The sequence below is a fragment of the Hyaena hyaena genome, unplaced genomic scaffold (genome assembly GCF_003009895.1).
Source record: "Hyaena hyaena isolate Hyena2069 unplaced genomic scaffold, ASM300989v1 scaffold_500, whole genome shotgun sequence".
NCBI classification, from domain to species: Eukaryota; Metazoa; Chordata; class Mammalia; order Carnivora; family Hyaenidae; genus Hyaena; species Hyaena hyaena.
Window position 1 is genome coordinate 896,908 of NW_024081133.1, and position 18,731 is coordinate 915,638.

At 48.5% G+C, this 18,731-nt stretch overlaps 1 protein-coding gene and 1 pseudogene across 6 annotated transcripts in view; both read right to left on the bottom strand.

Annotated features, from left to right (window-relative positions):
* ST3GAL4 (ST3 beta-galactoside alpha-2,3-sialyltransferase 4) overlaps positions 1 to 18,731 on the bottom strand; it is a 76,930-nt gene that overhangs the window by 55,738 nt on the left and 2,461 nt on the right. The gene's annotated exons all lie outside the window — the stretch shown is intronic.
* LOC120247117 lies at positions 16,570 to 16,946 on the bottom strand (annotated as a pseudogene).

Here is an 18,731-nt window from a genome sequence, read left to right on the forward strand (position 1 = left end):
GAATTTTTTTTCCCCCAAACTAAAAAATTAAGAAAAAAAAGGTGTTGATATCCTCTGGACACTCAGCGCTAACTGCTAACAGACATACCAGGCACTGTTCTAAGCCCTTTATGTGTATTAACTCATTCACTCCTCACAACCAGTGTAAGGTGGGGGTAATTAGGGTTCCATTCCGCACAGAAAGAAACTGGTGCCTTCTTCCCGCAGCTCCCTCCAGCTCGGGACTAGGCTTCAGCCATGGCACCGTGGTGCCAACCCCGGAGGTCAGCAAATAGCTTGACCGCCACCCTGGTACCCTCTGCCAACCTCTGCTTAGCAAACTGACTGCCCAGGGCAAGTAGTCCCGGGCACCTCCCCACCCAGCTCCTCCCTGTGGAACTCCCCCCGCACCCCCAAAAATTCTGCCCTCCTACTGGTATTCTTAAAACCACATCTTGGAACAATTTCAAACCCCCTCAAAACCCATCTCTCGATAATATTTGCAATACAGCTGACCCTTGAATAACACAGGTTTGAACCGCATGGGTTCACTTAACAATTTTGTTTTGATAGAGTATTGTAAATGTATTTTCCTTTCCTTAGGGTTGTAACACCACTTCCTTGTCTCTAGCTTACTTCACTGTAAGAACACAGTACGGAATATATACGCCATACAAAGTATGCGTTCATCAACTGCTTGTATTATCAGCAAGGCTTTCAGGTCAACGGCCTGGGGAGAGTTCAAAGTTCTATGTAGATTTTCAAAGGCATGGGGGGTTATGTTCGGGGGGAGGAGTTAAGCTTTGGGGGAGTTTTAGCTGGGAGTTAGTTTAGAGGGGAGTGGATTTTCAGCTGCACCGGTGATCAGTTCCCCTAACCCCTGCACTGTTCAAGGGACAATTATACAATTATACATCAATATACCATCAATCAGGACTTCCCTGATTCTCCTCATGAAACCTCCACACCTATTGTGCTTTTTCAAACTTGGCTTTTATTTTTAACTCAAGGCGTGCTACCGCATAGGTTAGTCACATGAAGCTTGAAGTTTCCTGCTTTTCCCCCACACACCACTTTCAATTCTCCTTGCCATTTCTTTGCTTATGTACTTCCACAGTTTTAATTACAGATATTTTTCTATCTTGTTCCCCCTTGACTTTTCACTTTTACTATTACTTATTAACATCCCATTACAGAGGTAAGGATTTAACTTTTTTTTTTTTTTACCAGTGATCAAGAGTGTGTGTGCGTATACAGGCGCACACACACACACTTTTCTCTCTCTCACCCCCTAATCTCACAATTCAACTCTATCACAATTTTGGATAAGTCACAATTCGATGTTAACACTACCGTGATGATAGAAATATTGTTCACTGCTGAATACTGTGACTATTTTTCCTTTTCAGCACAAGTTTTGCTACTTAGAGTTAGTCATTACTTTTATATTTGCTCCCTTTTCTATTAACTTGCCACCAATTCATCCCACATCCACTTCCGTTTATATAAATATCTTTTTTGAGAGGGATGGGGGGAGAGAGACTCCCAAGCAGGCTCTGCACCATCAGCGCATAGAGCCTGACCTGGGGCTCCGTCCTACGAACTGTGAGATCATGACATGAGCCGAAATCAAGAGCCGGACACTTAACTGACTGAGCCACCCAGGCGCCCATGTATAAATCTCTTAATGTTAAAACTCAGAGGAACACAAGCACCGTGTGCTCCTGGAGCCTCTGACCCACTCCAGCAGGTGTCCGTGCAGAGCTGTGCCCTGGGAGCTTGATGCGCCACCATCCTGTGGCCGCCTCCCCTTCTCCCTGCTGCGGGATGCTCTGCTTCCTAGATCCACTATCTTCCTCTTTCCTATTTTCTTTCATATTTTGAGGGTCATTGCTTTGGATCATAGAATTCTTTTGCCAACTTCTTAGTTATGACAGAGGAATAAAGACATTATCAGATGTCCCAAGTCTCTAAATGTCTCTCACTTGTTCTATAGGTCTGGAAGCAACTTGACTTTGTGCCTTAGTGTTGTGGTCCTTAATGTGTGGCCCAGAACCAGGACCAGTGGCAGCAGCTGTACCTGGCAACTTCTTAAAAAGGCATATGGGTGGGCCCCACCCCAGATGTCCTCAGTCAGGTGGTTCTGGTGCACAGTGAAGTGTGGGAACCAGTGCTTTAGGGCCCTTTCAATCTCAAAAATCCCATTCTTCAGTCCTGGGAAACAATCTTATTTCTTAGATTATTTTCTCCCCCATTTTCCCCGCCCTGTCTCTGCAGAACCTATCTGGATACTTGGCTTTTCAGATCCTTCTTCCACTTTTCTTTTCTCTCCCATTTTCCATGTCTGTCTTACTGCTCTACTTTTAAGGAAGTTTTCTTTAACTTCTTCTATTCAATTTTTGAGTTCTACTATGTAGCTAATTTCTAAGAGCTGCTTAAAAACCTCCTTGTTGATGGTATCTTCTTCTTGTGCCTTTGGTGTATCATTTGTCTCGGACGTTAATGACAGTTTTTGCAAACTTCTTCTCCCTGCACAGTTTCTGTTCCAAGTTCTTCTCTTTTCCTTCTTTTTCAACTGACACTTTACTGCAGTCTGATCACCCTTGCCTGTCTGCTCACTCCTACTGGAGGGCAGGGCACTAAAAAGCTGATGGGAATCGCTGTGGACATAGGTGTGCTCGCCTGGCCCTTCATTTTAGGCCAATCAGACTATGCCCTTGCAGGACGCAACCCCCGAGAGTTTGTCCTCTGTCTTGGGCCGGTCAGATTCTCCACGCGTGACTCTTCCAATCTCATACATGGAGGGAGAAGCCTGTCTGACAGCATTCTGAGTGACAAGGAGGGAGAGGCAGCTGGCAGGCAGGGGGAAAGGGCACTGAGTATGTAAGCTTGCACGTAAGCCTCAACATCTCTGTAACCTGAGCTCCCCTCAAACCACACCTAGAATCTCCAGACCGTGTCTGAACCTCTGTAGACGCTGATCTCTGGGAGGAGCTGTTACCAGCTGTGTGAAGTGGGACAGAATTTACGGGACCTGCTCGCTCAGGTTTCCTTCCTGCACATCCGTAAGGTCGGTCACTCCTCCTGTCACTTCCTAGGTTTGTCTCCTCTTCCTTCTCTAGTCACTGCAGGATAATTTTTTGTAAGGCAATTTCTTTAATGTCGTTTTTAGTGAGGGTTTTAGAGGAAACAGGTGGGCAAAATGTCCTCTTTTAACTGGAAGCCCATGTCCCTGTCCTTCTGTCTCCCTCATAATGATTTACTTATTTTTTATTTGTGTGGGGGTAGGGGGTAGAGGGGAGGAACAGAGAGGAAGAGAATCTTAAGCAGGCTCTGCGCCGTGGGGTCCCACCTGGGGCTGGATCTCACAGTGCTGAAATCATGGCCTGAACCAAAGTCAAGAGTCAGATGCCTCACTGACTGAGTCACCCAGGCACCCCATAATGCTTTCTTTATTATGATGATTATTATTATTATTTTAAAATGTTTTTTATTTATTTTTGAGAGAGCACAAGCAGGGGAGGGCAGAGAGACGGACAGAGGATCTGAAGTGGGCTCTGCACTGACAGCAGCAAGCCCAGTGAGGAGCTTAAACTCACAGACCACGAGATCATGACCTGAGCCAAAGTCAGATGCTCAACCGACTGAGCCACTCAGGTACCCCACAAGGAGGTATTTATTGTTTTTAATGTTTATTTATTTTTGAGAGGGAGCAGGAAAGAGGCAGAGAGGGAGGGAGATAGAGAATCTGAAGCAGGCTCTGTGCTGACAGCAGAGAGCCTGATGTGGGGATCAAGCCCATGAACCGTGAGATCATGACCTGAGTGGAAGTCATGAGATTAACTGACTGAGCCACCCAGGCACCCCCATAACGCTTTATTTTCAAAATATATTTATGAAGTACAGTTAATGTACAATGTTAGTTTCAGGTGTACAATATATCAACTTTGACAATTCTATACATTAGTCAGCACTCCCCAAGTGTAGTCACCAGCTGTCACCATACCATGTGATCCAGTAATTCCACTATGGGGTATTTACCCCCCCAAAAAAACGAAAACACTAATTCAAAAAGACATATGCACCCTTATGTTCATGGTGGCATTATTTACAAGAGCCAAAACATGAAAAAATATATATGGAAGCAGCCCAAGTGTCCTTCGATAGATTAACGGATAAATAATATTGGAATATTCTTAGCTTGGAATATTACTTAGCCATAAAAAAAAATGAAATCTTGACATTTCTGACAACATGGATGGACCTGGAGTGTATTATGCTAAGTGAAATAAGTCAGTTACAGAAAAACAAATACCATATAATTTTATTTTCATGTAGACTCTAAAAAGAAAACAAATGAACAAAAACACCGAAAGTTTGTTTCAGTTGTAAAAAAAAAAAAAAAAAAAGAAGTCACAAAGGTATGGCCTCAAGGATATGGTCAATAATACTGTAGTAAGACTGTATGATGCTTTCTTTTCCTTCTTAGCTGTTTATTACCACTTGACCTATTTGTTTATTTATGGTTCATCTCCTCCAACTGGATGTAAGCTCCTTGAGAGCGGAGACATGGTTTTACATACTGTGTGTGCAGTGCCTAAAGCACCACCTGATACGTGTTAGGCCCTCACGATGCAGTTATAGAAGAGAAATTATGCCATTTTATTTTTTAAGGAATGTGTGCACACACAACTGCATACACGTAAGCACAAACAGAAAAAAGTCTGAATTTCAGGACATGTTCCAAGATACGGAAAAGTTACCAGTGGGTGGTAGAATTATATATAATTGTAATTTTTAAAATTCATTTGGGGGGGGCATTGATTACCTTTTCTAAGACAAATGTGGATCACTTATGTAACAAATACATTAAAAACTGAAAAAGAAGCCGCTCCTTAAGGTTAAGCGATTTGCCCAGGGCCACACAGCTAAGAAGGTGTGGAGCTGAGTGTGAACCCCAGCAGTCTGGCTCCTCCGTGCGATACTGCCTTCCCGGTGGCAGAGGGCCGTTCTCTTCCAGACCTTTCCCTGAGAAGCCTGTACTATGGCCGTGTTCTCGGAAAAGCAGCCCTATCAGATAGGAGCGACATGGTCAGTTCCAGCCTTCCCAAAGACAGGTCAACAGCTGTCAGCAAAACCAAAGGGCATAATAAGGTGCCAGAGAGGTTGGGGCTGCAGACTAGGAGGTCTGGAAACACATCCCAATGCACGGGACCAAGAGCAGCACTGGTGTCTGTCTGTCCTGCTTCCTGGGGAGGGAGTGGGACAGAGGCACTGGGGGCACACGGGCGTACTCAGCAGGTACCGATGGCCAGGGTACACTGGCCAGACGCCGGGCCAGAAGAGGCTCTGGTGGGTGCACGGAGGGATCGACCCGGCTGGCACCAGGGGACAACGGCTGTTTCAGCCTGTGTGTGTCATGCCACCCCCCGCTGCTCCCCACCACAGATGACGCCAGCTCTCGAGAAGGAGACCTGCGGAGGGGGTGGGGGGGGCTCTGAGGCGAGGGGCCTTGTGGTGGCACTGTGGCCTGTGCAGGGCTTGGGGCAGGAACGATGTTCTGGCAGTGGGATCGGTCGCACCAATGCATCCCAGACGAACAGCCGGCCCCCCTCCCCACGTTCCTTCCCCCTGCAGCTCAGGTGGGCAGGTCGCTGCACCCCCGGCTAGGACAGCTCTGTGCTGCCCAATAAGACCCTTAAGAGTGTCCTGAAAGGCCTCCTCCAGCAAATAGGCCCACCCCCATCCTCCGTCCAGACACGAAAGCCCAGACACGAAAGCCCAGCCGCCTTCAGAGGCGGAGGCAGGGCTACGGAGAGGAAAAGAGCAGCTGCCTTTCTCGCTCTCTGCCAAAGGTGGCTTAGCCAAATCCCCGGGAAAACGCTGCTGCACATGAAACATGAAAATGCAAACCACAGACAGTCTGCCCTCCTTCCCATACACATGTTCAAACAAGACTGCTTTCCAGCCGTTGCCGATGACTTCTACGCGATGAGGTCATTCCTATGGCTCAGTCTGTGGCTTTTGCTCTCCTTTCATTACGATGAGCCAGTTTCAACTTATTTGACCCAGATGTGAGCCTGGGGAGAAGCAACAGCAAAGCAGGATCTGCGTGTGAAACCCACCCCCACCTCCCCCTCCACAGGGGCCCAGGCGGAGCCGCCCAGGCGACGGGGCAGACGACCCAACCGAAACTGGCAGGACGCTCCAGCAAAGGACCCTGACGGAAAGGCTGGCAAGGGAGCGGGGCTGCAGGGTCTCCTGGGGACCTGTCTTCCCTCCTCTTGGGGATCTCCTCCGAGGCGGCCAGAGCGCAGGCTGGAGGCCGGAGGTGGGAGCGGTCACTGTCCCGCACAGCAGGCATGCTACAAGTACTCAGGGGAGGCCTGAAGAGACCCCCAGGTTACAAATAAACGGAGGTGGAGGGTGTGGTCAGGGTCCCGCGGGCAGCTCTGGCCACTCCACAGCAAACCTCCAAGCCGCTAATGACCTGTCTCAACGAAAGCAGAGATGCTATTAGAAGCAGGGGAGAGGCAGATGCTGATTTTAGCCAGGCCCCGGAGGTGACAGGCTCCTTCCCTCCTTCTCCTCAGTTCTCCGAGGCCCGGGAGGGGCGTGTGGCTGGGCGATGGCCCACAAGCAAATTCGGGCCCTCTGAATGTGCCCCCGGGCTGCCTGGGGTATCAGAAGTGGTCCTTTAGGAATGGGAAATGCTGCTACAGGATGGCCGCGGGGCTTACCGCCTTCCACAAAGTTCCATTTGAAGAGAAGGACGGAGAACTGGTATCTAATGAGATAACGGAGCCACTGATGGACAGTTTTACCATTAGGGCTATGAGACCCCCCACATCCCCACACACAGGAAGAAGCTCTTCTCGGGATAAGATCAGACTGCAAAAGCTACTGAACTGAACCCGTGGGAGTTCCAAAGCATGGCCCCTCTCTGAACTTCCTGTCTAAAGGCACTTCCTTACTCACCCTGCACGGGTACCCAGTCTCAGGGCAACATCAATGGATGCTGCCACAGTGTGCATGTTGGCGGGAAGGGAGAAGGCCAAAGGCACAGGATGCATCCCCCACTGAGACAGGCGCAGACTCCCAGAATTTTAGGCCATCACTCACTGAGAAGCCTGGATCAGAAGAGGACAACGCACCCAGGCTGCGGCCACAGCCGGAGCCAAGCGATGAAGTGGAACCAGCTATCCTGTGGGCATTCCGCCTTCACCCACTGGTCCTGAGTAAGCGGACTTTTCTGCTGACTTGAGCCTCAAGACTGCCACAGAGTCTTGGGAACTTGCCCCATCTGGTAGACAGAGAGGAGGACACCACTAGTGCTGGCGACTGCATCTCGGTAGCTCAGAATCTGCTCACTTCTACTCACTTCTGAATGCGATGGCTTCTCTCAGCTTCATGGAAGCCAGGAGTCTAAATGGAGAACTGAACAGAGGAGAGGGCCTCTGCTCTCTGTTGAAGGGAGGAGATGGGGACACAGAGGAGGCAGTGCGCAAGGGTTCCCTGAGCTGAGGTGGGGGTGGGGGGAGAGGACAGAATGAGCCAATTAGACTGCCAAGAGAAAGGGAGAACCCACAGTCTGGGTCAAGAATTTTACCCAGGTTGGGGCGTGTGGGTGGCTCAGTTAATTGTCCAACTTCGGCTCAGGTCATGATCTCACGGTTCATGAGTTTGAGCCCCACATCAGGCTCTGTGCTGACAGCTCAGAGTCTGAAGGCTGCTTTGGATTCTGTGTCTCCCTCTCTCTCTGCCCTCCCCAGTTTGCGCTCTGTCTCTCTCAAAAATAACTAAACATAAAAAAAAAATGTTTTTTTTTTAATTTTACCCAGGTGTTAGAAGCCTTTCCATCTTGAAATGGAAAGCTGTTAATCTACTGTCCCTCCAAGCCCCAGAAGGGGCCCGGCCCGCTGGTGTCACAAGCTCTAAAGCACCCAGAAAGTAGGCAGAAATCTGCCATTGTTAGGTGGCCTCAAGTGACGATACCAGAGGAGCAGAGACTCTTTTTCCCTTACCCCATTTCAAAGCCCAGCTAATGCTAGGAGCCCACTCCACAGCTCTGTCCACACTACTGCCCTCACCTCAAACACCCCTTCTACTTCCCACCCTCCCATCGCCAAGTCCAGCCATCCCAGGGGCTACCATGTCCCCAGCTGTGGGAGGAAACACGTCCGCACACTCCAGCCCACCAGCTCTCAGTATGCACCCCTCCATGGTGCATGCCCCGCTGGCTCCAAACAACCAGCTACAGAGGACAGGAGGGGAAATGAAGCTGGAAGCTGGAATCAACCAAAGGGCTGCCCTGACCGGTCCCGCCCCACGCCACACCACCATCCCAGGGGCAGCCACTTAATGTCGTCCTCCAACAACATCAAACCACGGACCAGAGCAGCGGTAGGCCAGCTTTTCTGGAACATGTGACAGCAAATGTTTTAGGTGTCGTAGGCCACGCCACCTCTTTCTTGTATTCTTTTGTTTTTCGTTTGTTTTTTTTTTTAAACAACCCTTTAAAAATGCAAAAACCATTCTTAGCTCACAGGCCATACAAACAGAAGCAGGCCAGATCTGGCCCACAAGCTGTAGTGGAGGAGAGAGCACTGAGGGCTCCGGAGTGGGGGTGGTCACGTGTGGCGTGCCAGTCACACTGCACCCTCAGCTAAGGCCAGCCAGCCAGCCAAAAAGGCCCGCTCCCCATCCGCATGGCAATGGGCCAGCTACTCCTCCAGGAGAGGCCGGTTGTGGAAAGAGATCTACCAAGTGGATAGCAGACAAAGGCCATACCAGCCCACTACACTATCAGCCTGCTTCTTCATTTTTCAACATCAGTGAGCTAACATTCACCAGACGTTAAGAGAAAACCAGCAGCCTGAAAAAGAATGACCAAAATAAACAAACGGAACCAGATCCCGGAGGAAATGAGAGGATAGCAGGGTCAAAAGATAATTTTTAAAACTAGTCTAATTAGTGTGTCAGAGAAAGTCAACCCAATTTGGACCCTGTGAAGCAAGAGCAAGATGCTAAGAAAATGAAAGAGAGACTCAGAAGGAAGAAAATTAAGAATATGACCGCCAAATTAAAACCTTCCCTAGGATGTCGGAAGATAAAGTTAAGTCAATCTGCTGGACTGTAAAAATAAAAGACTTAGATGGGAAAAGCGGGAGAACAGGAGCAATATACAGGATCACTCTAGGAGTCTAACACCTAATAGGGTTTCCAGTAAGAGGAAAATAAAGGAAACAGGGAAGGAAATCATTGAAGAAATAACAGAAAAAAATGGACAGAGCAGTAGAATGATCTAAGACTTTAAATCAAAAGGGTCCAAAAGTACAAAGCACAATGAATGAAAAAACAAATCCAACCTCAGCGCGGCCTTACCAGTACACCTAAGATAAACAGAGCATTATGAAGATAAGCTTCCAGAGAAGGAAACTAACAAAGCAGGAAAAAAGAAAAGAATAAAAATGAAATACCGAGGTAACAGTAAGGAAATGAAAATCGAACTGGCATCAGATGTCTTGTTAACAACAATGGATGCATGAAGTCAACAGATCAATGTCTCTAATGTTTTGAGGGAAAAGAAATTTAAACTCTGTATTCAGCCACACATCAATCAAGAGTGAGGGCATAATAAAGGATGCAAGGTTTACCTGTCATATGTTCCTTCTGAGGAGGTAGTTAAGACTACACTTCAGCTAAATAAGAGACTAAAACAAGAGAGGGAAAGACATCAAATCCAGAAAGCAGTGGATCTAACTCAGAAGAGCTGTGAAAGGAAGTGTCAAGTTGAGAGCCATACAGCATGCCTCAAGAATCAGCTGTCCAGATTAGAGGAGCAGGAAAGAGTATTCTGGGAGCAATGTTTCCAGGAAGGAAGGACTTACCACGTAATGAATTCTCAAACTAAGTAGCTGGATAATTTCAAAAACAGACTAAAGGCTCAGGATTCTTTTAACCGCAATTAAAAAAAAAAAAAAAAAGTGTGTGTGTGGGGACAACCAGAAACTTTATGAAATGAAAAAGGAAAAGCATAATATGGTTCAAACATGAAATAAAGTAAAAAAGCAGCTTGATTTGGAAGAATGCATTGGGATGTGAGAACAGAGAATTGTCTGACCTACACATCAGACACACCCTCCTTCTGGGGGCATGAAGGTCTCAGGCACAGGGCAGGTGGGAGAGGAACTACAGCCCTAACACCCGCTGCATAAGTGTGTATCACATGTGAAAATGGCCACCATACTATCAACACCGTTCACTGGCTGGCAGGCAACTCAGAATCTGTTTACAGACAAAACACACAAGACCTGATTACAATCATGCAACAGAAAATACCGTGACAGTGTGAATTACAAGCATGGCCGACAGAGACGCTGGGAAACAGCAAAGGCCAGAGGCATGGGTATTATCCCCCGACAGAGAGACAACACCTCAAGGAAACGGACGCAGGGCTAAAGGTTTCAGTATATTTACGATTCCAAAGGCAATTTTTAAAAACTCTAAAAACAATAATATAAACAGAAAAAATTGGAAGGTGAGGGGAGGTCGGGTGAGGAGGGTATAAAGAAGCTAAATCTCTCAATTTCCAGTGTGGAGGACTGACAGGGTCAAAATGTGACAAATCAAGAAGTTGCATGATCTTATTTTTCAGTTAAGTGTCTGGAAGAAACTACCAGAAGAACCAAACCCAGAAATTCTCTTCATGGTAGTTGCTTCTGGAAAGCAGGACCAGGGTGGGGCAGAGCAGTGGAAGAGTCTGCTCCTGGCCATGTGAATAAGGCCCTGAGGGCTATCTGATGACCTGACCATGGGTCTATATGACTGTGATGAATGGCCAAGTCCCACCACAGTGGTTTATTCAGTGGGTCCAGATTCTGTATTCGAGAAAGCTCCTTAAGCAATCCTGATGAAAAGTTCCAGTTAAGAATCACATTACTAAATAAACGTCAAGTTCCATTCAAACCTGAGGTACTGTGGTCCCACAATCTCATATGATACAGAAGTCCACTGAGGTGGCCTAGCGAGCTCTTGGATTCCTCATTTTTCATGCAGAGAAACTGAGTCCCAGAGCAATTCCAGGACTTGCCCTGGTGTCACCCCCTGGACGCAAGCCTGGAGTGTTTCTCATGTTAGATGAAGGGGCTCTTCAACACCCCGCTCAGGTGGTAACCTGTCTGGTGAGACTTTTCCTGTTGGTCGCTGTTCAGAGAACTCTGGTCCTTCAGCCCAGGTGAAATGGGAGACCCGCCGGGGACACCCACAGGGGACGGAGTGACAGGCCTGTTCCAGTGTGTGCTGGAGCGGAGCCCACAGAGCCTGGTACTGGGCCTCCTCTTCTGGCTGCTGGAGGACCACCCCCTCCACTGTCCTATTCTGCCAGGCCCGGTGCATCCTGGAGTGGGCACCAGCACAGCATGGGCTCCATTGTCCACCAGAGAGAAACGAGCCAGGCTCCGCCACTTCTCTGCCCCAGAGGAAAGGTGGCCTGTAGAAACAGAAGTCTAATGCCTCAAATCCAGAGACAGGAGGCCTTAGTCAAACATTTACTTTCAGCTACAATGACTAGAAACCAAATTTGAGAATGAAAGCAGAGCCCTGAAATTTAATGAGGGAATATTCTTAGCTCTTCTAAGGACCTACTAGTTTTTCTTACCTTTTATTGGCCAATATATTATATAACATCAGCTAAGAGTAGCTGTTAACGCACATATGTAGAACATGTGTACATACACACACACATATATATGTGTGTATATGTATGTATATAAATATATATGTGTGTGTGTGTGTGTGTGTATGTATACATATGTATATAAATATAAAATAGGTACCATTTGAAGACCTAAAATAAAACAAAAGAACACCCTGGGCACCTGGGTGGCCCAACTGGCTAAGCATCTGACTTCAGCTCAGGTCATGATCTCGTGGTTTGTGAGTTCAAGTCTCACATCAGGCTCTGTGCTGACAGCTCAGAGCCTGGAGCCTACTTCGGATTCTGTGTCTCCCTCTCTCATTCTCTCTGCCCTTCCCGTGCTCATGTTCTGCCTCTCAAAAATAAATAAAAACATTAAAAAAAACCCAAAAAACAAGAAAACAAAACAAAACCAAAAGAACACCCATGCATGGAGCATGCAGTCCAAGAAACAGAGTCTCACCAGACTTCTGACATCCTTTCTGCCTTGCCTCCACCAGGGATAATCACTTTGCTGAATCAGGCATTAATCATTTCTTTTTTATCTTCTAAATTCTATTATGTATGCATGCATCCCTAAGTAGTATATTGTTCAGCTCTGCTTGTTTTCAACTTTATCTAATTGGGATCACACTGTGTGTATTTTGTGTCTTGCTTTTCTTGCTCTACATGGTGAGATTCTTGACATGTAGAGCTGTAGTTCATTCATTTCCCCTGCCCGGAAGAAGCAGTCTGGTGCAGGAAAACACCTTGATTAACTTATGTATTCTACTGTTCACTGATAAGATTGTTTCTAGGTCTTTCTATCATGAACAATGCTACCGGGGAAACTCCTTTGGGAACAGCTTTTATTTATTTTTTAAATTTTTAAATTTTTATTTATTTTTAATTTTTTAATGTTTATTTTTATTTTTGAGAGAGAGAGAGGAGCGTGAGCAGGAGAGAGGGAGAAAGAGGGAGACACAGAATCCAAAGCAGGCTCCAGGCTCCGAGCTGTCAGCCCAGAGCTGTGGGGCTCAAACCCATGAAGGGAATGGCTAGTTTTTAAAATGCTTGCTTCAAACAAGCCCTCACTCTGGACTTCCAGGGTCCCGGTGTTGCCTCTGTAAGGAGCACAGGGAGGAAAACTGTGCCTGTAGCTAAAATATTAAAATGCAGAGTTCTCTGCAACGAAGAAAGATGTGATTCCCAGGTTCTCTCCTCCCTTCCCTGGCCTCACTCACACACAGACGCCGTCTCCTCCTCTGAAACTGAGATTCCAGACCCGTGCTCTACATCGGGGAAAACAATTGGCCTTTTTAGACACAGTCTGGACTTCTGAGTCACACCCCTCTCTCCACTATCTCCCCCCTCTTTCTCCCCCAGGTAAGAGAGAACAGAGATCCTAATGAAAGGGCTCTATTGATAGGCCACGGGCATGAGAGCGTGAGAGCTGAAGAAGCAGATGATGCAGGCTCTGCCCTGCATGGATGGCTGGGGAAGCATGGAGATGCCCGCTATCTGGCCCACCCGGCACTCACATTTGCCACATGGCCACAGGGGGAAGCAAGGAAGCCCGCCCACAGTCAGGGCCAGGCAGTTTTTCATATGTAATGTACACTACTCCATTTAAGGCCCATACAATCTTAAAGGGTGGAAAACAATAAGAGAAAATGACTAACATTTACCAAGCACACATCATATGCCAGTCACTGTGCTAAGTGCTAAGTGGCCCACACCACTAGGAAGTAAATCTTAGCACTGGGACAGGACCCGAGCATGTTCAACTCCAACGCCCATGCTCTATCGTGTCAATGGATCCTAGCCCATGACTGCAATGATGCAATTAATTTAGGAAGTTAAGACCAGCATTTAAAAGGAAACAAACAAGACCGGAATTAAGTTGAAAATACTAGTGAGTGTCAGGTAAAGTTAAGGGTTAAGCACTGTTGCACGACCCTTCTGTTTCCCTCAGATCCACTTACGTTTATTCACATGTACTGGTTCGCCATGCAAAACGTACCTCTCCTGGTGGGCAGAGGCTAAAACATTTTATGCCACTCATTTCGTGTCCTGAGGTAAGTCCTAACTTAAAAATGACCAGAGCTACTTCCCCAACTACATCTGTGTCACACACCACAGACATCAACTGCCCCCTCAAACTCTAGGCCTCTTTTCTGTTCCTCTTTCCTCCTCCAGAACACATGCTGTGCCCTCAGTCCCGAACATTCTCCCACCCCCTCACCAGCTCTTGGCACGGCTGGTTCCTTTCCATCCTGCAGGTTTCGGCTGGGCGTCACGGCCGCAGAGAGGCGGCCCCTCTCCTGCCCGTGGCCATGTAACACTCGTTTCCTTGTTGGCCGTCTGCCTCTGTTCCCCCAGCTCCAGCTCCAGGGACAGAGTGAGCATCTGATGCACCACCACACGCACCCAGCACAGCACCAGACATGCAGGACGCACTCTGTCTCTGTTAAATGAAAACAAAACCTTACTCAGTCTTCACAGCTGGTAGAAGGACAAAGCCAGGATTCCAGCACAGATTATGTTTGACTCGAGGCTTGCTCTTAACCTCTGCACTACATTAAAACTCAGAAATGGCACGACACCGCCTTGGCCCACACCACTAGGAAGTAAATCTTAGCACTGGGACAGGACCCGAGCATGTTCAACTCCAACGCCCATGCTCTATCGTGTCAACAGGGTGGGGGGCCAGGAGTGGCTCAAAGGGGCAGTCTCTTGTGGTCAGCTGAGAATTTGGAAGGGATAAGAAGGAGGACGCTAAAGCATCAGGCTAGAAGAAAAGAAATGAGCAGAGAGATAACAGAAGAAATCAAGAGAGCATTTGGCTCAGAAATTGAGGGGACAGGGCGCCTGGGTGGCTCAGTCTGTTGAGCATCTGATTTTCGGCTCAAGTCATAATCCCAGGGTCACAGGATTGAGCCCCATGTTGGGGCTCAGCGTGGAGCCTGCTTAAGATTTTCTCTCTCTCCCTCTCCCTCTCTCTCTTCATCTGCTTCTTTTCCCTGCTCACATGCTCTCTCTCTCTTTCTAAAATAAAAAGAGTGAAAGAAAGAGAGAAATTGAGGAGGGGAGGGCTTCCCTATGCAAGCAGTATTGTGGGGAAGGAGGTCTGGAGGAACAGCCAGAGTTGGCAGAAAAACTCAAAGTAGCCACTGTGCAGGGGGTTCAGAGGGTGGAGGCCCCAAGAACCATGCCTTAAGGCCTCTCCAGGCAGTGTTAGGAGTTGGTGACTCGGGTTGGAGAGGTGGGGCCACGGAGGCTCCTGCACAGAGGCCAAAGGATCGGGCCACCCGAATACTTTGGCAATGCCGCCACCTTGTGGCTGTGGAATGCTTGGCCCACAGGAAGAAAACAGCTGAGTTAGTTTGTGGGTTCAGTTTCCAGCAGCATTTATTGAGCACCTAATATGGCCTGGGTTGCTAGGGATCGGAAATGGGTCTGACATGGCTCCAAATTTCCAGGACCTCTGTTCCCTACATCCAGGCAATGACCAAACCCTGTTGAGTTTACTTCCCTCTTTCATAGTAACGTGTGGGGTGTCCTTGTCCAAACAAGACTGCAGAGCGGAAAGGGTACCTTATTCATTGCAAGCTACAGTACCCAGCACTGGACACAGCACATGCAAATAGTCATAACAGCTACTATTTAATATGTGTTAAGTGGTTTTAAAAGCATGAGCGCATGGGGCACCTGGATGGTTCAGTCAGTTAAGCATCTGACTTCGGCTCAGGTTATGATCTCACAGCTCGTGAGTTTGAGCCCCACGTCGGGCTCTGTGCTGACAGCTGAGAGCCTGGAGCCTGCTTCAGATTTTGTGACACTCTCTCTCTGCCTCTTCCCCACTTGTGCTCTGTTTCTCGGTCTCTCTCAAACATAAACATTAAAAAAAAAATAAATGAATAAAGACAACAGCGTGTCTGAGTGTCGACACTTTACCTATGGGGGACCTCTGGGGAGAGAAGTCAGGTAGGCGCTTACTGCAATGAGCCTGGCATTCCTGGCGAGGTCAGGGGCGGAGAAACAGACACGGCCAGCACCACATACAGATGGTATTTAAAGACCAGCACCTCTCAAAGTCTGATGTGGCATGAAGCGCCAGATACAAACTGTGGCTTCTGAAGCGGGGTCTGAGATTCGACATGTGTAACAAGCTCCTGGGTGACAGCAGGACTGCTGGTCCACGGACCACACTCCGTGGGAAAAATCTGGACCGGGTTAATGAACGATGGCCACAAGGTCAGCTCTACCTCGGGGCCTGTTTTCCTACAAACAGCAAGCTAAAAGTGGCATTTTCTTTTTTCTTTTTCTCTTTTTTTTCTCTTCCCCAGTCACAAGGAGAACTTTATTAGACACAGCTGGGCTTGAGAGCCTGGCACGCCCAGCACCCTGGCCCGTGGCCCTGAGCAGCCAGAGCTGGCGGAGGGTGGTTCCATCCAATGAGTCTCAGAGCAAACGGTAACCCCACAACCCAACACTCTACCTAAGATTACCTAGCTGGGGGACGGAGGGCTGCACCACAATGTACGAACAGAGCAAATCTTTATAAGTAAGAAACATCCAGTGAAGAGAAGATGACAACTCTAATTCACCTTTCTACACGGAGCGCTCTAGGGCAGATGAGTGGGGGCGAGGGCCGGGATGTCCACGGCACGGGGCAAGCAGGGGAGAAGCCAGGGTAGCAGACAATGGGCACGAGGGCACTTCACGTTCACAAGACCGACTACTGGGGGGACGGCTGCCCTGTGCGGGCGTGTCAGGCTGTTCATTTTGGAACGAGGGGATGGTCTTTACATCGTCTTCTGTGGCTAGTGTGCTCCGAGAGGGGCTACTCTGTGGGGAGGATGAGGGCAACAGTGAGACCAAGAAGCCGAGCACCTGGGCAAAGATGAGGGTCAGGACCATGCTCCCGAACAGCCACGCCTGCCAGCGCCCCCCACAATGCCAAACGCAGAGCCAGCCGCCAGCCTGCACAGGACGGCACCCAGCTGGAGGAAACTGATGCCGTCATTCAGGGAATTAACGATGAGCACTGCCACCACCAGCCTGTAGATGGCGATGAGACCAGCCATGACCACAGGGACCATGGACTGCAGCGTCAGTTCTGGCCGCGATGCCAGTGCCACTCCTGGCTGTACCGTAGGCGGTACCCAGGGCGCTGAAGACCATGGCAGCCGAGGCGCCCATGACCGCAAAAAAGGAGGTGTACTCGGGGCCACTCCTGGCCTGGAACATGTCTGCAAGTGGGGAAAGGGCGAGTTCAGCAGGCCAAGGGGGCAAGGACGGCCAGGCACAGCAAAGGAGCAGGAGAGCAGTCAGGTGACTACGAAGGGGACCACCCCATCAGCCACTGCACTCTAAACCGCATTTACCTGTTTAAGGCAGTTGTTTAAAAAAAAAAAGAAAAGGGGCGCCTGGGTGGCTCACTCAGTGAAGCATCTGACTTTTGATTTCGGCTCAGGTCGTGATCTCATGGTTCATGAGATCAAGCCCTGCATTGGGCTCTGACAGCACAGAGCCTGCTTGAGATTCTCGCTCTCCCTCTCTCTCTGCTCCTTCCCCCCTCATGCACTCTGTCTCTCGCTCAAAACTGAATAAGCATTAAAAAAATTTTTTAGTAGATAAAAACAAAAAATTTTAAAAGGAAGAATATGTTGACAGAGACCATTTATGTGGCTCATAAAGCATAAAATATTTCCTCCCTGGTCCTTTACAGTAAAAGTTTGCCAACCCGGATCTAGAATACCATCCAGGGACAGGGTGGATAGCTCTATGAGACAGAGAGAGAGAGAGAGAGAGAGAGAGAGAGAGAGAGAGAGATAGAGAGGAGAGAGAGAATGGAGTTCTGAACCCTGAAACAAACTTGTATGACTTCGGATCACCATGCCTAGTTCGGGGGGAGAAAATAAAAGTATAACGCACTCCATGTATGCCAATGCTTCTGCCAAGACCCTGAGGCCTGCGGAGGCTGAGCTAACACCTGAGGCTCCCAGGTGGGAGTGGGTGGCACTGGGGAAGAGGCAGAGACACACTTGGGGCTGTCAGCGGGGAGAAAGACCTGTAGTGAGTGGATGACTGACTGCCTCTTTCAACCCTTAGCTCAGAAGAAAAAAAAAAAAAAAGACGCAGTAGTGGCCACCCTCACTGGTGTGCAAGACCACAGAAGTACTGGAAAAACTGCATGAAAAGGAAACGCCGTGAATTCCACGGGGTTTCTCGGTGCAGCAGAACCTTCTGCATTTTGGCTGAGGGAGGGTGGAGAGGGGCACCGGGAAAGGTGAGAGAAAGGGGTGGCAGCAGGATAATGACCCAGAGCCTACAGCTTGGGGGCTGCTCCACGGGGTGTCTGGCTACAGAACCTTCTGTCATGCTTCTGCCACCCCGTGTGGAGGACGACATTTGCTTAAATGTCAGCGCCTGAGAAAGTAAATACAGCTGTCCATTTCCATCAACTCGAACCAATCAATCTGGCTCACTTTCCGCGGAGGACCAGGCTGTTTTGCCTTCCGATGCGAACAGTTTGCCGGTTTCACATCAAGTGTTCACATATATTTCCAAAGGACAACAAACAGCACCCTTTCTTGGAAGGTGCGGAAAAGATTAAGCCCATCAAAAAGCCTGTGGCAGGGTTTCTGTAAACGCAGACTGTTCCGGACTGCTGGAGGACAAGTACAAAGGTAGAAGGCTATTACAGAACCGCCACATGCAACAAAGCAGGCCCCAGAATTTCTTGGTTGGAGGGAACCTTCAAGGTCGACCAGTCTCCTTCATGCTTCCCACAAAGCTGTTTATTAAATCTGACTGTCTAAAGGCAAAGAGCCCACATCGTGCCTGCCTTTCGACGTGGAAGGTGAAATAAAGTCTTCCTCTTCTTAATAAATGAAAAATCCTGGCAATCCAAAACAAATCTCTGCTCTTTAACCCATGAATTCCTGCCCTTCCCAAGTCCATCCCCCGTGACCACACTCATTTTCTCAGGGACCAGAAAGTGAGTTCTTTCAGGGAAACAACTGATCTTTGCGGCACCCCACACGCTGCTCACGGTGAGCAAGTCTGC